The sequence below is a fragment of the Leucoraja erinacea genome, chromosome 4 (genome assembly GCF_028641065.1).
Source record: "Leucoraja erinacea ecotype New England chromosome 4, Leri_hhj_1, whole genome shotgun sequence".
Taxonomy (NCBI): Eukaryota; Metazoa; Chordata; class Chondrichthyes; order Rajiformes; family Rajidae; genus Leucoraja; species Leucoraja erinaceus.
Genome location: NC_073380.1, coordinates 24,114,624 through 24,132,528, shown reverse-complemented (window position 1 = coordinate 24,132,528; position 17,905 = coordinate 24,114,624). Strand labels below are relative to the sequence as shown.

Genomic DNA, 17,905 nt, shown 5'->3' with positions numbered 1-17,905 from the left:
CCACCATAAATTTTTTAAGAGTTGGTATTTTGGCCCTGTGTAAATTATAATTTAAGGGTCCGAATAGTGTGGCTGGTGGCACAGCCGTAACGTTGCCAATATTCTAGCTACCAGTCTGATGGATGGTTATCTCCATGTCAATGATTTGCTGTATGCCTCTATTTAAGGCTGTAACTTCTTGCAAATTACCTGACATGAGAACTGAGTTAATGGTGAACCCCAAATATCCCTTAGTTGAAGGCTTAATTATTTGATTTAATTGGATGGATAATAAATCCTAGTTTCCAGATAATTGTTTAGTGGCTGCCTGTTTGTTCAGCCAGTTCTAAAGTTTCCCACGATTAGTATGTCATCCAAGAGAAGCTATGCCATTGTGTGGCTGGTTTGATATTTTGTAAATAACCTAGGTGCTAATGTAAACACATTAGATGGTGTTCTATACTGTTAGAGCTGAGCCATCCAATTAGATCAAATAAGCATCCGTGGTCACCTGTTATGGACTGAATAATAAGCATCATTTGAGTCAATGCTTGCCATATAGTACCGATAAAAGCAACAACTTCACAATAACAAAGAGTCCCGTTCTTAAAATGTGTATATAGAATAAAATATTTATATATGGTCCCTGGATAAGGGACATGTCAGATATTAAACTGATAAGAACAGATGTTATACTTGATCTTAGCCAAAAGGCCGACACCTGATCTATGTTCCCGAATGAACATAATTGGTGATTAAGTCTGGAATCCGAATAGATCGACATCAGGTGTTCCATATCATGTTGTACCATCAACCATTACCATAGTGCAACATCCATTATTGTGTATCCCTGGCTACTGTTTAAGATATGAGAGTCATTATTCTCCGATGTCTTTCTCGCACCAACCTCCTTCCTTCCTTAATTTAGTAAAGAAACCAGACTTCCTTAGTTACCAGTGGGTTGCCGTTTCCTTCTGGATCCCCGAGGCCGTGTGTTGTGGGTGTATACATCTTCCAGCATAGGGCGATACCTTTGAGGACGATGTTTAGACGCCTAGGTGAGCTCCAGTTTGGCTTCATCGTCCAACTCCTTGACCTTCTAGATGGGTCACCTCCAAATAAAGGGATTTGCTTGGAGGTTTGGGGTTTACGCAGGCCCGCGTCAATCCCGGTTGGATGTTCCAGAAGCATAAATAAATGGTTAGTACATTCAGGGATTTACAATCCTCGGTGGCCAGTGACAGCTATGGCTAATGTTTGCCCCACCAGTTGATAGTCAATAGTCAATAGTCTATTTAATTGTCATTTGGACCCCTGGAGGTCCAAATGAAATGCCGTTTCTGCAGCCATACATTACACACAAATAGACCCCAGACACAACATAATTACATTTTACATAAACATCCATCACATAGCTGTGATGGAAGGCCAAAAAAACTTATCTCTCCACTGCCCTCTCCCCCCCCCCCCCCGATGTCAGAGTCAAAGTCAAAGCCCCCGGCTGGCGATGGCGATTGTCCCGCGGCCATTAAAGCCACGCCGGGTGGTGCGAGGTCGCACACACCGGGTCTTGGTGTTAAAGACCCCGGTGTACGCTCGCACAGTCCCGCGGCCATTCCAGCCGCGCGGGGCAGTGATGTAGGCCCCGCTCCAGGGAGCTCTTCAACCCCGCAACTCGGGCGGGGGAAGTCGCCATTGCAGGAGCCCCGAAAAGCGGTCTCCCTCCAGGGAGCCGCGGGCTCCCGTTGCCGCCGTCCGCAGACCCGCAGCAGCAGCCTCCGACTCTCTGGTAGCAGCGGCAGCAGCAGCAGCGGCAGCGGCAGCGGCAGCGGCAGCGCTCCTCCACCGCTCTACCCGCTCCGGACTCGGCCAGCCCCGCGACGTTGATGGTGAGTCGGCACCAGACTCCCCGGCTTCTTCCTGTTGGAGGCCGCTCCTCGTTGCGGCCCCAACGACAACCGAGACCCGACGAGAAAAGGTCGGGTCTCCAGTGCTGGGAGAGATTCAAACGTTTTCCCCCCCCCCCTCCCCCCCACCCCCCCCCAACCCCCCCACACACACACCCCAACATAAAATAACAAAAACTACATAAAAACACAGACAAAAAATAATAAAAACGCGGACAGGCTGCAGAGGCCGCTGCTGCCCAGAGTCGCGCCGCCTACCGGAACATAGCAAGCCATGTAGTCTATGCTAGCTTCTAATCTGGTTAATAGATCTTTCCCAGTTAGCTTTAACTTATCCCTGTTGATTTCCCCTGAAACATAAAACAGACATTCCCTTGTGACTGCCAGATGAGGATGGAATATGCCATCAAGTTTGGCCTGCTAAATCCTTAATCACAACATATAATTCCTGTGTTTCTATCAGGAAAAGACCAATAATGCACTCTATGATTTGGTGACTAAGAATGGCATCACCTCATAGTTACAGCAATATATCTATTACCTGTCCAGGATTAGACCCCAGCATTCTTCTGACAGAAGAGTCTACTGGGGAGGGAGAAAGCATGATATAGCCCTATAGAAGGTGCTGCTTCCATCTCCTGAATCTGTCCTTCCCTCAAGCACTTCCCTGTAGTAATAGAAGTGAGCTACAGCCCTGTAAAAAGGTGCTGCCACAGGACTTACCCACTAGAGGCTTTCTTCTTGGACCTGCATCCCTCCAACGCGGTATGTTCTCCCAGGTGTAGGTGCAGTGCCCACGCGGTGCAGTGTTCACGGCCCCTGTGCCGTCGGTACTTCCCTGCGGCGCTGCAACTGCAATTCCAGCGCGGTGCAGTGCTCACGGGCACTGAGCCGCCCGTACACCGTTGGCCTGAGCGTCCCTCAGGGAGTTCCAACATCCAACAGGCTTACACCCCAGGCTCACTGGAGGTGAGTAGTTCTGCGGCCCGTTCAGGGTCTGCCCAGAACTGATCCTCCGTGTTCTCCTCTGATGAGGAAGATACACTGTGCAGCCCCCGAGGGGTACCGCTGTGGGGCTGACTAGTTGCCCACTGTGGCAGCCTCCATCTCCCGGAGTCTGCCACGGAGGATCTCCTTGAGCAACCGCCGACCCCGGTGCTCACGGGCACTGGTCGCTCGCGGTTATTCTGCAGCCGGTCAAACCTGCTCCAATGCTCGTTAAATTCCAACCGCTCGGACCGACCCCGGTGCTCATGGCACTGGTCCCTTGCGGTTGTTCTGCAGCCGGCCAAGCATATGGCTTCAGATATCTATTAGGTCCAAATCATATAGTATATTAAACACAAAAAACAGAGACAATTTGTCACCGACATAGGACATTTGGACATATAAAGGATCCCATTACCTCAAATCGCTTAGGGCATCATCAAGTCTAAATCCGGCCCTGGTCGTTCTGCAGCTGGTCAAACCGGCTCCAATGCCCTCAGCACTGGCCGCTCCCGGCTGCTTGTTAGGTTCGAACCGCTCGGACCGACCCCGGTGCTCCCGCACTGGTCCCTCGCGGTTGTTCCGCAGCCGGTCAACCCGGCTCCAATGCCCTCAGCACTGGCCGCTCCCGGCTGCTCGTAGGGCTCCAACCCCTCGGACCAACCCCGGTACTCACAGCACTGGTCCCTCGCGGTTGTTCCCTGTCCTCCAGCCGCTTCAATCGGCCCCGGTGTTCACAGCACTGGCCGCTAGCGACTGCTCCAAGCCAGACTCGCCTGAGTCTGACATACGGGACGTCTTTTGCTTCGCTTCCCGCCCGGCCGAGAAGTGGATTTTGCCGGTGCGGGAGCGAAGTCGGGCACAGCTGTTTCCTCTCCCAAAGATTAGCGTGCCGTCGGCTGCTGCTGTTGCTGCTGGCTGCCCGCTACTCCGCGGTTCTCCCCCTCCAGCTTTCCCGCAGCTTCTTCTGGTCACTCTGCATTTCCCTACCTGCAAGGTAAGTTGGAAAAATTGCAGAGTCACTTACCTGCTGTAGTCGGCTTTTGCGATTTTGCCGCTAAAGGGAGACGTTCTCTCCCGTGCTGACTTGCGCAATACATTTGACGATAATGACACGCATGCATACTGACGGGGTTCTTCACGAAGTCCCTCACGTGACTCCGAAATAAAATTGAATGTGGGATTAAATGGCAGTCCTCTGAAGGTCAGTGAACCCATGACTTGCATATTTAGCAGTATACATGTTAATATCTGAGGGCATAAGAGACTGAATATGTTGCAATCTTGAGCAAGAAAACAAAATTGCGATGTGTTTAACACGATATAACTGAGACCCACCTGATTGCAAGGACCCATCTGATTGTTGCCAGTGAGCACCAGTCTGATTGTTCTCAACCACGTTAATATAATCATGAGGGGAATAGATAGAGTGAATGCACAGAGCCTTTCACCCAGAGTAGGGGGAAATGGAAAAACAGATGACATAAGTTTAAGATGGGAGAGAAAAAATTTAATCGAAACCTGAGAGGCAATTTCTTCACACAGAGGGTGGTGCGTATATGGAACGAGTTGCCAGAGGAGGTACTATAGCAGCATTTATTAAAACAAAACATTGTACAAGCATGTGGGTAGGAAAGGTTTAGTAGGATATCTGGCAAACATGGGGAGGTGGGACAAGTGTAGATGGGACATCTAGGTCAGCATGGCAAGTTGGGCCGAAGGGCTTCTTTCCGTGGTGTATGACTTTATGACTGACTCTATAACATATTGTACATTCAAGTTTATGCTGTTCATTTGTTTACTCCCCAATAAATTGTTCTTCTTTGCAACCCTATTTTTTTCTCCTGATGACTCTAACCTATTCTTTAAAATTTGCAAAAATTAAAATAAATATTGTCAGTATCCCAATTGTTCTTTATAATATGACCATTAATGCATAAAATACTTCCAATTGCACTGAACAGTAATTCTAATAATCGTCTGGGCTATTCACTGTCTAGTGAAATAATAATGCTATTTTTAGATGCAAGTCCTGCAAAGGAAATGTATTCCTAAGCCAGTTGTGATTTACAGAAGACATTTGATTTAGCAAATTGTATCTGGCATGGAAAAGCAGTTGTTTATTTGCAGACATTAAAACATAATTACTGCAGTTCATCATAAACATCAGACCTCAGAAGCAATAATCAGCTTGTCACCTTTTGGTTTAATGCAGGTATGAGGATGCAGTTGTTGAGGAACAGATGAAATATTCATACCATGAGCTGCATTTTCATGGGTCCAGTTTAAACATCCTGCCTGAGGGTACAGTGCTTATTTATAGTTAACATAAACAGCTTGGTCAGATCATTGCACAATTAATCTTGACATTGATACTTTCCTACTTGTAATTGTGTATTAACTTCAGTCCCAGTTATGAGTTGGTCGAGGGAAATTTCACTTTAGATTCGGATGTGTCAGCACGTAATATTTGAGGAATATACACAATTTCGCAGGCAATATTTTCTAGATATTAATCCGATTATTTTTAGGAAACATGTAGAGTGTGATCTCTGTGACTGTATATATTTAATTCATGTGGAGATATTAAATTAATTTTACTGCAAGAACAAATCTAAAAAATCTTGGTTTAATGAAATTGCCAGGAACTTGGTATTGGCTTGTGTGAGAAGGAACTGCAGATGCTGATTTGCACTGAAGATAGACACAAAACGCTGGAGTAACTCAGCGGGACAGACAGCATCTCTGGATAGAAGGAATGGGCGATGTTTCGGGTCGAGACACTGAGAGTCAGGTGACAGAGATACGGAAGGGTAAGGTGTGAAAATGAGACATCAAAGGGGGCGAAGCCCAGGATTAAATGGAGAATAGATCATTGTTAGCTGGGGAAGGTGATAATGAAGCATACAAAGATAACATTTAATCAGGAAAACAGTCAGACTGGTCAGAGAACTAGGATGGGGAGGGATGGAGAGATGGAAAGCAAGGGTTACTTCAAGTATCTCCGGTGGGGTCCCAAAATCGAAAGCCTGGATCGCCTCAACGCAGAGGGAGAACAAGGAGCGAAGAGACAAGGACTTTAAGACTTTTGCCTTCCATCGCAGTGAGGAGGTGCCTGGTAGACTAACTGTGGTGGATTTGTTAAACTGTGTTCATCACGTGTTTTATTATTTTCTTCTATGTTATGACTGCAAGGTTCACAATTTCGTTCAGACTGAAACGTCTAAATGACAATAAAGGATACTTTGACTATGACTTTGACTTTGATGAGACACAAGGAGTGGAAGACAATCGAAAGCTCCCTGAGTCAAGACATGAGGACTTTGGCAGTACACTGACGACAGTGGCATCTAAGGCTGAGTGAAGGCAAAACAGTGTCAACAGCATTTCATCTAAACACCAAGGAAGCTAAGCAGGAGCTATCTGTCTTCGTTAACAATAGGCGCTTAGAATTCCAAAAAATACCCACGTACCTTGGCGTAAAGCTGCACAGGTCGCTTACATTTCATCAACTTCTGGCTGGTCTCAGCGACAAGGTCATGGCACATAGCGGACTCATCCAACGCCTGGCAGGAACAAGTTGGGGAGCCAGTCCATCAACTCTTCACACCTCTAGTGTATGTACTGCACAACGGTATGGAGTAGAAGCAGACATACTTCCGTCAGCCGTCAGCAATGGCAGCCTCAGCTACAGTCTGTATGTCTTTTCAACTTTTTATTTATTTTCAGTGTGTATTAAAAATGATGTGTTAATGTTCTCTGGTTTGTTTTTATGGGGGGGGGGGGTGAGGGTGGCGATGTGTCGGGGGCAACTCATACCTAACCAGTGATGCGATTTATTTTCCGGGTCATATCTCCGGTCGCTCTGCAGCCTAACATCATGGAACTTTGAGCCCCATTGCGGGGCCGTGAACCTTCCATCGGAGCCTGCGATCTCTTACCTGGGATCGATGCTCCAACCGCAGCCTGCGGATTTCAACATGGAAGAGCTCGCAGTCTCAGATAGAGACTGATGTTGGGAAGCTCCAAGCTGCAGGAGGTTCAATCAGCCCCAACTCGGGAATCCGATCGCCTGGTGCGGGCAGCTGAGATCCCCTCCGATGCGGGAGCTTGATCACCCCAATGCAAAGGGCTCCACCTGCGCGGGAGTCAAGATCGCCCTGACAACGGAAGGTTCAAGTGCCCCGACCGCAGGAGAAAATAGAAGGTAAGAAGATTGAACTTTTTTTTTGCCTTCCATCACAGTGAAGAATGTGGGGGAGTCACTGTGGTGGATGTTCATGTTAAAAATTTATTTAGGTGTCTTGTTGCTCTTTATTGGTATGACTGTATGGTAATTTGAATTTCACTCTTCCTTAATTGGTATGTGTGACAATAAACAAACCTTGAAACTTTGGCGAACTCAGAAAGTTAATTCATCATCAGAAGATGCCGACTAAAAACACAATGCTAGAAACACAACGGAAGATGTGATACTTAACTAATTTGAGTGCGCAAGTGTGTTCTTGATGGTGGCCACCATACCTTGTTGGATAGGATGGACTCCAGTATCTGTGCCCATCCACCTACAAAGTTTTTTAGAAATCATTCATACTTTTTGATGTTGGGTAGAGTTCCATGAACAAATATTTGGAGTTTAGCCATATCAGCTTTCTTTTGCAAGTGGATCTGTGAAAGTTGTAGTACAACTTGTTGGACGTTGCTCCAGAGTGAGCTAGCTTTGGGCTATCTTATTCCTCACTAAAAATTGGGAATGTTGGAAATACTTAGCAAGCCTAGTGGCATTTGTGGAGAGAGAGACAAAAAGAGTTAATATTTCAGGCGGGTTACCTTTGATCGGTTGGAAACAACAAAGAGAGTTTGAATGAGGCAAGTGCAGGTAGTGCTGGCTGAGAGGTGATGAAGACAAATCATCTGTCTGGAGCTTATCTAAGTAGAAAGAGTTGACCAAAACTTAGAAAAAAGAATAAAAAGAGGACCATGATGAAATTGTGATTACAGGATGTCACAAAAAGCACAGCACTCCAGATGATGGATATTGGATATAAAAACAGAAACTTCTGGAAATACTCAGCGGACCAGGTAACATCTACAGAGAGATTAAAACCAGAATGAACTTTTGAGTATTCCAGCATTTTCCAAATTAATTTTAGGTTTCCCACAGATTGTGTTAAGTGGATTTATTGCAATCTCCTTATTAGTAATGGCTTTGTGAATCAGCATACACATCCTGCTGAGCTGAGCACCATGTACTTTTTATATAGTTTCCATGAGTTCAGTTGTTCACTGGAAGAGTATGAATCATTATGTGGAAACATAAATGGTGAAGTCGTTTCCTCATAGTGTGAGTACATTCTGTGATGGTGAGTCTTCAGGGGGTCACTTTCTCTGATGAAAATTAGTGGAATATATTTTAGCTGTGGCAACATCCACATTTTGACAACCATGCATCCATTTTATCGTTTAGTCATTGCTGTAATGAAATGTGTATGCATTTGTGAGAGATATTGGTCATTCTGTCAAGAGTCAAAATTAATTACTTCATTTTGCTATAATCAAAGTTTTTAGGTTGCAGAGTAGACTTCTTAGTTTTGCAATTCAATCATCCCCAGTCCCTGGCAGAAGTTGGCTTCTAATTAACATTGAGGATGGTAGTTCTAGTTTTCCATCCTTCGTATCATCACTCTCTGAAAAACATCATGCATTATCACCAATAAGCATTGCGCAACCATTGCAGATAAAGAAAGACAGGTTATTGATATTCTTCCAGTCACTGCCTTTTATTATGCACACTTATGAGATTTCAGGCTTCAATTTGATGGTAATCATTCCCTCTTTCAGCAGAAAGATAGTGTGGTTGCATCAAACAGCATCAAAAGAGGGAATTGGTCTCATTCAGATTAAAACACAATTATTTGCATGCCGGTTTCGGAGTGATATCTTTGTGAAACTCAAGCTGAATTGTATACTTAATTATTAACATAAGATTTTCAGACCTTGAGTTAAAAAAATGCAGTTAAAAGTGAAGATTAATAGGCATGGTTTCTTGCTTTCAGCGCATAATTTGAGCTATTAGTCATAATTTGGTTCCTTTATTCTGCTGTTTATCAGAACAATTTTTCATCAGTCAATATCCATGATGTAACATCAATCAGAAATGTATTGTCCTTTTTTAAGCTTTGGATATTAATCTCGGAAATGCTGCTGGCGATTTCAGGTGGGAGAGAAATGAAGTTATTGAAAAAATTTGAAGGAAGATAAAATAAGGATAATAGGACAATAGCAACAATAACAATTTGATCTTGTCACAGTAAATTATCTCAAGGTGCTTTGAAGGAGTATGATCATGCAAAGGCTGGCTTAGGGCCATATTCACTGATATGTTGGTGTCCAAAATGCTTTTTAAAGGAGGAAAGAGCAATTATAAACTTACAAGTAAGTTGATTTAAATGTTATTAAGCACTTAAATAGTGCTCAAAATGTTTACAACAGATTTATGTTGTTTCTCATGTTCCGTTGTGATAGATGGAAAGCATTAAGCCCTTGCCTGCTCTGTGAAATCCCAGCAATTCCCACTTATTTCCCTGGCACATGTTCTTTCTTGTATTCCGACTAAATCATCTTCCCATCTCCACCTGTGCCAAGCCTCTACACTAGGTGCAATTTACAGTCACCACTTAACATCAACCAACTTGTCCTTGGGATGTGAGAAAATCAAGAGCGCTTTCTCTTGGGTAAATTCACACTGTCACAGGATGAGCATGCATGATTCCTCCATGGTGCATCTGTAGAAGCTGGTAGTAGTTATTGGATTTTCAGCAGCATTATCACAGTTATCTCTGGTTGGAGCCTGTGTAACCTTCAATGAGACCATTTCCTATTGTGGTGTGGATATTATCTCGGCAATCCCTACTTATTTCTCCACAGTATATTTTCTTATATTCCCAGTTAAACCTCGAATATACGAACTGGATCAACTATGCGCTGAAAAGCAACAACAATGATGAGGTGTTTATTTCTATCACTGCCTAACAATACACTATGTACTCTGGAGGTGATTTACAAAAAGCAACATGCAAATGGCATTAAGAAGTTTTATAGTTCATCAGATTTAGTAGATCTGTCTTTATTACAAACCACCTTCTTCCTCACTGGATGTTCGATTTATCATGAAACCAAGAAATGTTTTTTTGTGTACATTATTCCAGTAATTTAGGCAGCATCTACGAAGTGAAGGAAATAGGCGACGTTTCGGGTCGAGACCCTTCTTCAGGCTGATGTGGGGGGAGGGGGGCGGGAAGAAGAAAGGAAGATGCGGAGACAGCCGGCTGTGGGAGAGCTGGGAAGGGGAGGGGAAAGAAGCAGAAAGCAGGGACTACCTGAAATTGGAGGTCAATGTTCATACCACTGGGGTGTAAAATACCCAAGCAAAATATGAGGTGCTGTTCCTACAATTACGGTGGGCCTCACTCTGGCCATGGAGGAGGCCCAGGACAGAAAGGTCAGATTCGGTAATGGGAGTGGGAGTTGAATTGCTGAGTCACCGGGAGATCAGGTTGGTTATTGCTAACTGAGCAGAGATGTTGGGCAAAGCGATCGCCAAGCCTACGCTTGGTCTCACCGATGTGGAGCAGCTGACACCTAGAGCAGCTGACGCAATAGATTAGGTTGGAGAAGGTGCAGGTGAACCTCTGCCACACCTGGAAAGACTGCTTGGGTGCTTGAATGGAGTCAAGGGGGGAGGTAAAGGGACAAATGTAGCATTTCCTGCGGTTGCAAGGGAAGGTACCAGGGGAGGGGATGGTTTGGGTGGGGAGGGACTAATTGACCAGGGAGTTACGGAGGGAGCAGTCTGTGTGGAAAGCCGAAAGGGGAAGAGATGGGAAGATGTGGCCGGTGGTCGGATCCTGTTGGAGGTGGCGAAAATGTCAGAGGATTATTTGTTGTATGAGACGGCTGGTAGGGTGGAAGGTGAGGACAAGGGGGACTCCGCCCTTGTTATGAGTGGGGGGATGGGTAGTGAGAGTACGGGGTATAGAAGAAACCCTGTTGAGAGCTTCATCTATAGTAGAAGAGGGAAACTCCCGTTCCCTGAAGAATGAGAACATCTCCGATGCCCTGGTTTGGGACACCTCATCCTGGGTGCTGATGCGGCGTAGATGGAAGAATTGTGAGTAGGGTATGGAGTCCTTACAGGAAGTAGGGTGGGAAGAAGTCCAGATAGCTATGGGAGTCAGTGGGTTTATAGTAAATGTTGGTCAGTAGTCTGTTCCCTGCGATGGAGATAGTGAGGTCTAGAAACGGTGATTCCAGGTGTATTTGACTGCGGGATGGAAGTTAGTGGTGAAATGGATGAAGTCAATGAGTTCCGTAAGGATGCAGGAGGTAGCACCAATGCAGCCGTTGATGTAGCGGAGGCAGAGTTGGGCCATGGTACGCCTCGAACAAGAATTTCGGGGATAGGGCCATGGTTGGCGGGGATAGGCGTAGCTATGGGCACGCGCATGGGCCCAAGCTATGCCTGCCTTGTTGTAGCATTTGGATTTGTGGACTCTCCCCCCCTCCCCCATCCCACCTCGAACAAAGAATTACAGGGCTAGGGCCATGGTTGGCGGGGATAGGCGTAGCCTGGGCACGCGCATCCCCTCCCTATCCCCTGCGTTGTTGTAGCATACCTCGAAACAATCCTCTCACCCTCTCCCCCCCCTCCCCCCTCTCCCTCCCCCCCCCCCTCCCCCTCTCTCCCTCTCTCTCTCCCTCTCTCTCTCTCTCTCCCTCTCCCTCTCCCTCTCTCTCCATCCTCACTGGCCGGGGGAGACTCTGGCGGGGATTTCTCCCTCCTTTGTCGCTTTTGGACTGCCAATGTTCATAGAACGGATTATTTTTGTAAGTGTTGATCTGCCACGGTGCTTGGGGTTAAGAGGCTGGAATCTCCCTCTCCCCCCGTTTTGGGTAGAGAGTACTTGTGCTTGTCTGAAGAAGGGTCTCTACCCGAAACGTCACCCATTCCTTCTATCTAGAGATGCTGCCTGTCCCAATGAGTTACTCAAGCTTTTTTTGTCTGTCTTCAATTACAGAGTTAAATAAAAAACACAGAGTGCTGGAGGAACTCAGCGGGCTAGGCGGCATCTGTGGAGGGAATGGATTAGGAGTTGTTTCGGGCCAGGGTTCTTCTTCAATAGGAAGGAACTGCAGATGCAATTGTCTTTTTAAAACGGCAAATGATTCTGGGAATGCTTAGAGAGAGTGAGAGAATGATAGATGGATAGATGGATAGAGAGAGAGAGGGAGAGAGAGAGAGAGAGAGAGGAGGGAGAGAGAGAGAGAGAGAGAGGGAGAGAGGGAGAGAGAGAGAGAGGGAGAGATTCCAGCCTCTTAACCCCTAACACCGTGGTAGATCAACGCTTACAAAAATAATCTGTTCTATGATCTTTGGCAGTCCAACAGCGGTGAAGGAAAATTAAAAATCCCCCCCCACCCTCCCGTCTCCCCCGGCCAGTGATATGATGGACACTTCCATCAGGTTATTTGGCTTTTAGGTATCATGCTCGTTTGGTTATTTGTCTTTTCAGCGTCGCGTCCGTTCGGTTATTTGGCTTTTTGACATAGTGCCCGTTCTGCCTCGTTTCCATTCGGTATCTTGGCTTCGGCTTCTCGTCCTTCGACACCCCATCTAGGTACCGGTTACATTAAATAAAAGGCGGATCAGATATAGTTAGTGAGGCAATTGAAACTTTTCTTTCTGGATAGCAGGGTGAAGAAAAGCTACAGGAGTTTCCTCCGTATCTGAAGACACTGGATGCATTTTGGTGATGCAGGCAACAGAAACAATCTTCATACAAAGTGGCAGGAATGTTTTTAGACAATCTGCATTGGTTGGAGATGACAACAAAGCTCAGAAATTAATTTACAAACTGTGGCCCCTGGCAGGATGTAATGGGAAAATAAGCTGTTGTTGTTCAAGTAAGCCAGTCCACTCAGTATTATTTGCAGGCCTGGAACTTAGTCCTTCAATCTATTTGCACCCTAGGCTCTATGCTTGTTCATTTCTGTTACTGATCTATGAATATTTATAGGATATAATAAGTAGCACTGAAAGGCACAGCATAAATTGTAATTACATTCTGTGATGGGAACTAAAGAATTATTAAAGTTCAATCTGCATCTTTCAAACTGAAGTGTTGTTACTGAACTTTGGAAAAAAACTGTAACACAGAGCTATAGAGCATGTTGGGTGTAAAGTTGGCAAAGGACGAAGATCTCATCATGATATTTCGATAGACAATAGACAATAGGTGCAGGAGTAGGCCATTTGGCCCTTCGAGCCAGCATCGCCATTCAATGTGATCATGCCTGATCATCCCCAATCAGTATCCCGTTCCTGCCTTCTCCCCATATCCCCTGATTCTGCTATTTTTAAGAGCTATTTCTTCTGCTATTCATTCGGCTTTTTAATGACTATTATTCATGTCCCTTCACTTGTACATTTTGAAGATTAGCAAACAACTGTTAGGAAATGGAATTACAGGCAGTCGCAGAGTTATGAAAGCTTTGAATTCCTGAGATGTGTTTGTAAACAAATTATTCTAAAGCCAGAAATGAACAGGATTACAGAAACTGCTGTGATGGGAGAGTGAACAGGCACGGGGAAGAGAGGCTGCCGGCCTCAGTGAGTGAGCGAGTGAATCTACTTCAGTGCTCCCATCTCTATTCTATTCCACACAGCTGTCAATTCTGGTGGCTTCAAGATGCAGGGGTATGGAGAGAAGGCAAGAAATATTACCCTCTTCCCATGGAAGAAGATGACAAGGGTGGTGAATCTGTGGAATTCCTTGCCACAAAAGGTTGTGGAGGCCAAGTCAGTGGATATTTTTAAGGCAAGGATAGATTCTTGATTAATACGGGTGTCAGAGGTTATGGGGAGAAGGCAGGAGAATGGGTTAGGAGGGAGAGATAGATCAGCCATGATTGAATGGCGGAGTAGACTTAATGGGCCGAACGGCTCCTCTCCCTTATGGTCTTATGACCTTATGCCTGCAGGTCCGCCATAGTTGGCAAATCCTTCCCCTTACAGACTATCCCAGAGGCTCAAGCCTCTAATTCCGATCATAAATATCACCACCACCTTGGCAGCAGGCAGCTGCATGACTGCATTGGCTAACTGCTGGCATTTATTTTGAGAGGACAAGAATACAAAAACAGGGATGTAATGGTGAGGCTTTATAAGGCACTGGTCAGTCTGCAATTGGAGTATTGTGAGTAATTTTGGAGGCTATATCAGTGGAAGGATGTGCTGGCACTTGAGCCTACACACTGGAGTTTATAAGGATGAGGGGAGACCTCATTGAAACTTACTGAATAGTGAATGGCCTGGATAGAATGGATGCGGAGAGGATGTTTTCACTAGTGTGTCAGTCTAGGACCAGAGGTCATAGCCTCAGAATAAAAGGATATGAGGATGAATTTCTTTAGTCAGAAGGTGGTGAATCTGTGAAATCAATTACCACAGAAGGCTGTGGAGGCCATGTCAATGGATATTTTTAAGGCAGAGATAGATAAGATTCTTGATTAGTACAGGTGTCAGGGGTTATGGAGAGAATGGGGTTGAGAGGGAAAGATAGATCAGCCATGATTGAATGGTGGATTAAATTTGATAGGCCAAATGGCCTAATTCTTCTCCTAGAAATTATGAATGCCAGATTCCTCTCACAGACTCACCTGTGAAGCTGTGCTAAATTTGGGAATCTTAACGTTTCAAAAAAGTGTTCCAAATTCATCAGAAAATCTTCGTAAGGTCGAAAATACGTCAGTCAAGGCTTTGGTAACCAGGATTCTGCTGGTATTTCTCAAAAATTCTGACAAACCCAATGAGTCTGGACGATCAGAAGAAAGAAAATGTTCTTAGGACTGCTAATTATGTGAAAATGGAATGAATCTAGTGGTCAAACATTTTGGAGTTGATTTTGAAAATTTAAGTCGCATTTTAAGTACAGATTTATTTTAATAGAAAATTAGTCAGCCTGGTTTCCAAGTCAGCAAGATGTGTGAATGGAACAGTTGCAGTCATATGCAATTAGAGAAGAAAATCTTTGTCCCCTCAGCCTCTAACATCATGCATAGTCTGTGTACAGACTTAGTTTTTCCAACATTTTATTCACATCGTCAGTTTTGATGTGACATGACATGATGTTCATATTTGTCACTTTGTAATTGCAGTCTCTTACCAATGATGGTCGATGCTTTAACTTCAGACTTGCATTACCCAGTTCCATGGACTGAAACACAAACAAGTCTAAAGGAGAACATGTAAATTCTTTATTTTTGAACATGATATTTTCAAAAAAATATTCAGTTCTATTTATGATAATTTTAGAAATAATTCCCTAACTCTTTTTTCTTTCAATCATAAAATTAATTAATCTAATTAGAATTTGAGAAGGGTGAAATTAAATTCTATGATGCATTCAGTTCGAGGATTTTTTTTTTCTATTGACTTGATGTAATATCTTATATCCTCTGACTGCCAACAGCATGCTTCACACTCATGAATCAAACATGGCAAAGGCTAAACCAAATGAGCCAAAAAATCTGATCTAACCATGAGTCATACTTTAAGAATGAACAACACCAAGGTGATGTTTATATCTGATTGATGAGAATCGGGTCAAGATTCAAGCAGTCAGATGAATTGTGTTGGACTATAATATAACCATTTAAAAAAATATATATATATTTCTCTGAAATCCATAAAACCACCAGCGTAAATAGAGAGCCATAGACAATAGACACTGGGTGCAGGCATAGGCCATTTGGCCCTTTGAGCCAGCACCGCCATTGAATGCGATCATGGCTGATCATAGAGTCATACAGCATGTATGACACGTTGGCCATGTCGACCAAGATATCCTACCTACGATTGCCCCTGCTACCCACATTTAGTCCAAATGCCTCTAAGCCTTTTCTATCCATGTACCTGTCCAACTCTCTCCTTTGTCAGCTCATCATTATCTGATTACAAATACTATTTTTCCAATGATGGGTTGATGGTAACTTGTCGAATGCATCCACTTCTGATATACAAACCTTTCATCCCATTGTACTTTGTTTAACAGTGTATAACAACTCTTGAGGCAATTATTTTATTCTCCTAAGCCATTTGGTGTTAATGTGTTCAGCCATCTGATAGTACACTGTAGTGCAGCACTCAGTATTGCTGCCACACAACTTCAGGGAACTGGATTTGATCCTGATTGCAAATGCTCGACCCAGAGTTTGCATGTTCTCTCTGAGAACATGTAACTTTCTCCTGGGTGCTCCCATTTCCTTCTGCATCCTGAAGATGTGAATTGGTTATTTGACAAATGTAAATAGAAATGATGTCAAGAGTGTTTAATTCCTATATTTACTGACAATGGAACAATGAGATTCTTACATGCATCAACAAAACAGGTCTGTAAACATAATACACATAGGTAATATATAATATTTGTGTGAGTAAGTGGTCAACAAAACACCAGAATCATAAGACATAAATAAGTGTAACGCTGGTCAATGAAGGTTCTGCCATTATTTTAATGTGTATTTCCAATTTTCCTCACACTGTTTCTTAGAACAGAGGCTAATGGGCCTGTCCCACAGGCGATTTTTCAGCGGACTGCTGGCGACAGTCAAGTTGCCGGCAGTCGCCTGAAAAACCGAGAACTGGAACGGCGACCGTCAGAGTGAAACACACACACACACGCACGCGTGCGCACGCGCACACACACACACATCACACGCACACACACACACACACACACACACACACACACACACACACACACACACACACACACACACACACACACACACACACACACACACACACACACACACACACACCGCAAAGGCGGGGACCAAGGCAAGTGGGGGGAGCGCTGTCTGAAATTCACACGGTGCAAAACCAAAGTGATACAGACACACACCGCGATGAATAGGAAGGTTGGCGCTGTAACTAAGATGGCTAGCACAGTATACGGTAAGTCCTTTAAAAGGGGGGTGTGGGGGAGAGGGGGGGGGGGGGGGGAGAGGGGGGGGGGTGAAGGTGGCAGAAGGGGGTAGAAGGAGTGGAGACAACATTTAAGAAGCCAGATGACTTTTAATAAGCCAGAGATACACAACTGTGAAGTTCGACGGCCATTTAACATTACCAGTCGGTTATCCTTGTTTCTGAAAACTCCTGCTTGCGTTTTTTCCCAATGAGCCAATGAAAATGACCGATCAGTAAAGGTGATTAACTAAAACTACCTATAACTATCTCAACTATCTACAACTACATTGCGACCCCACTACAACTGCACTTTCGACTACAAATTTATCGATTATCTCCATGGCGACCTATTTTTGGCAGCAGAGAAGTTTTCAACATGTTGAAAAATTTGTGGCAATAGACAATGGACAATAGGTGCAGGAGTAGGCCATTCGGCCCTTCGAGCCAGCACCGCCATTCAATGTGATCATGGCTGATCAGTACCCGTTCCTGCCTTTTGCCCATATCCCCTGACTCCCCTATCTTTAAGAGCCCTATCTAGCTCTTGAAAGCATCCAGAGAACCTGCCTCCACCACCCTCAGAGAATTCCACAGACTCACAACTCTCTGTGAGAAAAAGTGTTTCCTCGTCTCCGTTCTAAATGGTTAACCAGTTATTCTCAAACTGTGGCCCCTGTTTCTGGACTCCCCCAACATCGGGAATATGTTTCCTGCCTCTGGCATGTCCAAACCCTTAACAATCTTATATGTTTCAATAAGATCCCGTCTCATCCTTCTAAACTCCAGAGTGTACAAGCCCAGCCACTCCATTCTCTCAGCATATGACAGTCCCGCCATCCTGGGAATTAACCTTGTAAACCTACGCTGCAAGAATGTCCTTCCTCAAATTAGGGGACCAAAACTGCACACAATACTCCAGGTGTGGTCTCACTAGGGCCCTGTACAACTGCAGAAGGACCTCTTTGCTCCTATACTCGACTCCTCTTGTTATAAAGGCCAACAT

General features: G+C 44.7%; 1 non-coding gene across 1 annotated transcript; it reads right to left on the bottom strand.

Annotated features, from left to right (window-relative positions):
• Nucleotides 1–518: 518 nt before the first annotated feature.
• On the bottom strand, nucleotides 519–705 carry LOC129696815 (U2 spliceosomal RNA). Its single transcript, XR_008723411.1, has one exon. It is a non-coding gene; the product is annotated as a U2 spliceosomal RNA (small nuclear RNA).
• Nucleotides 706–17,905: the final 17,200 nt, after the last annotated feature.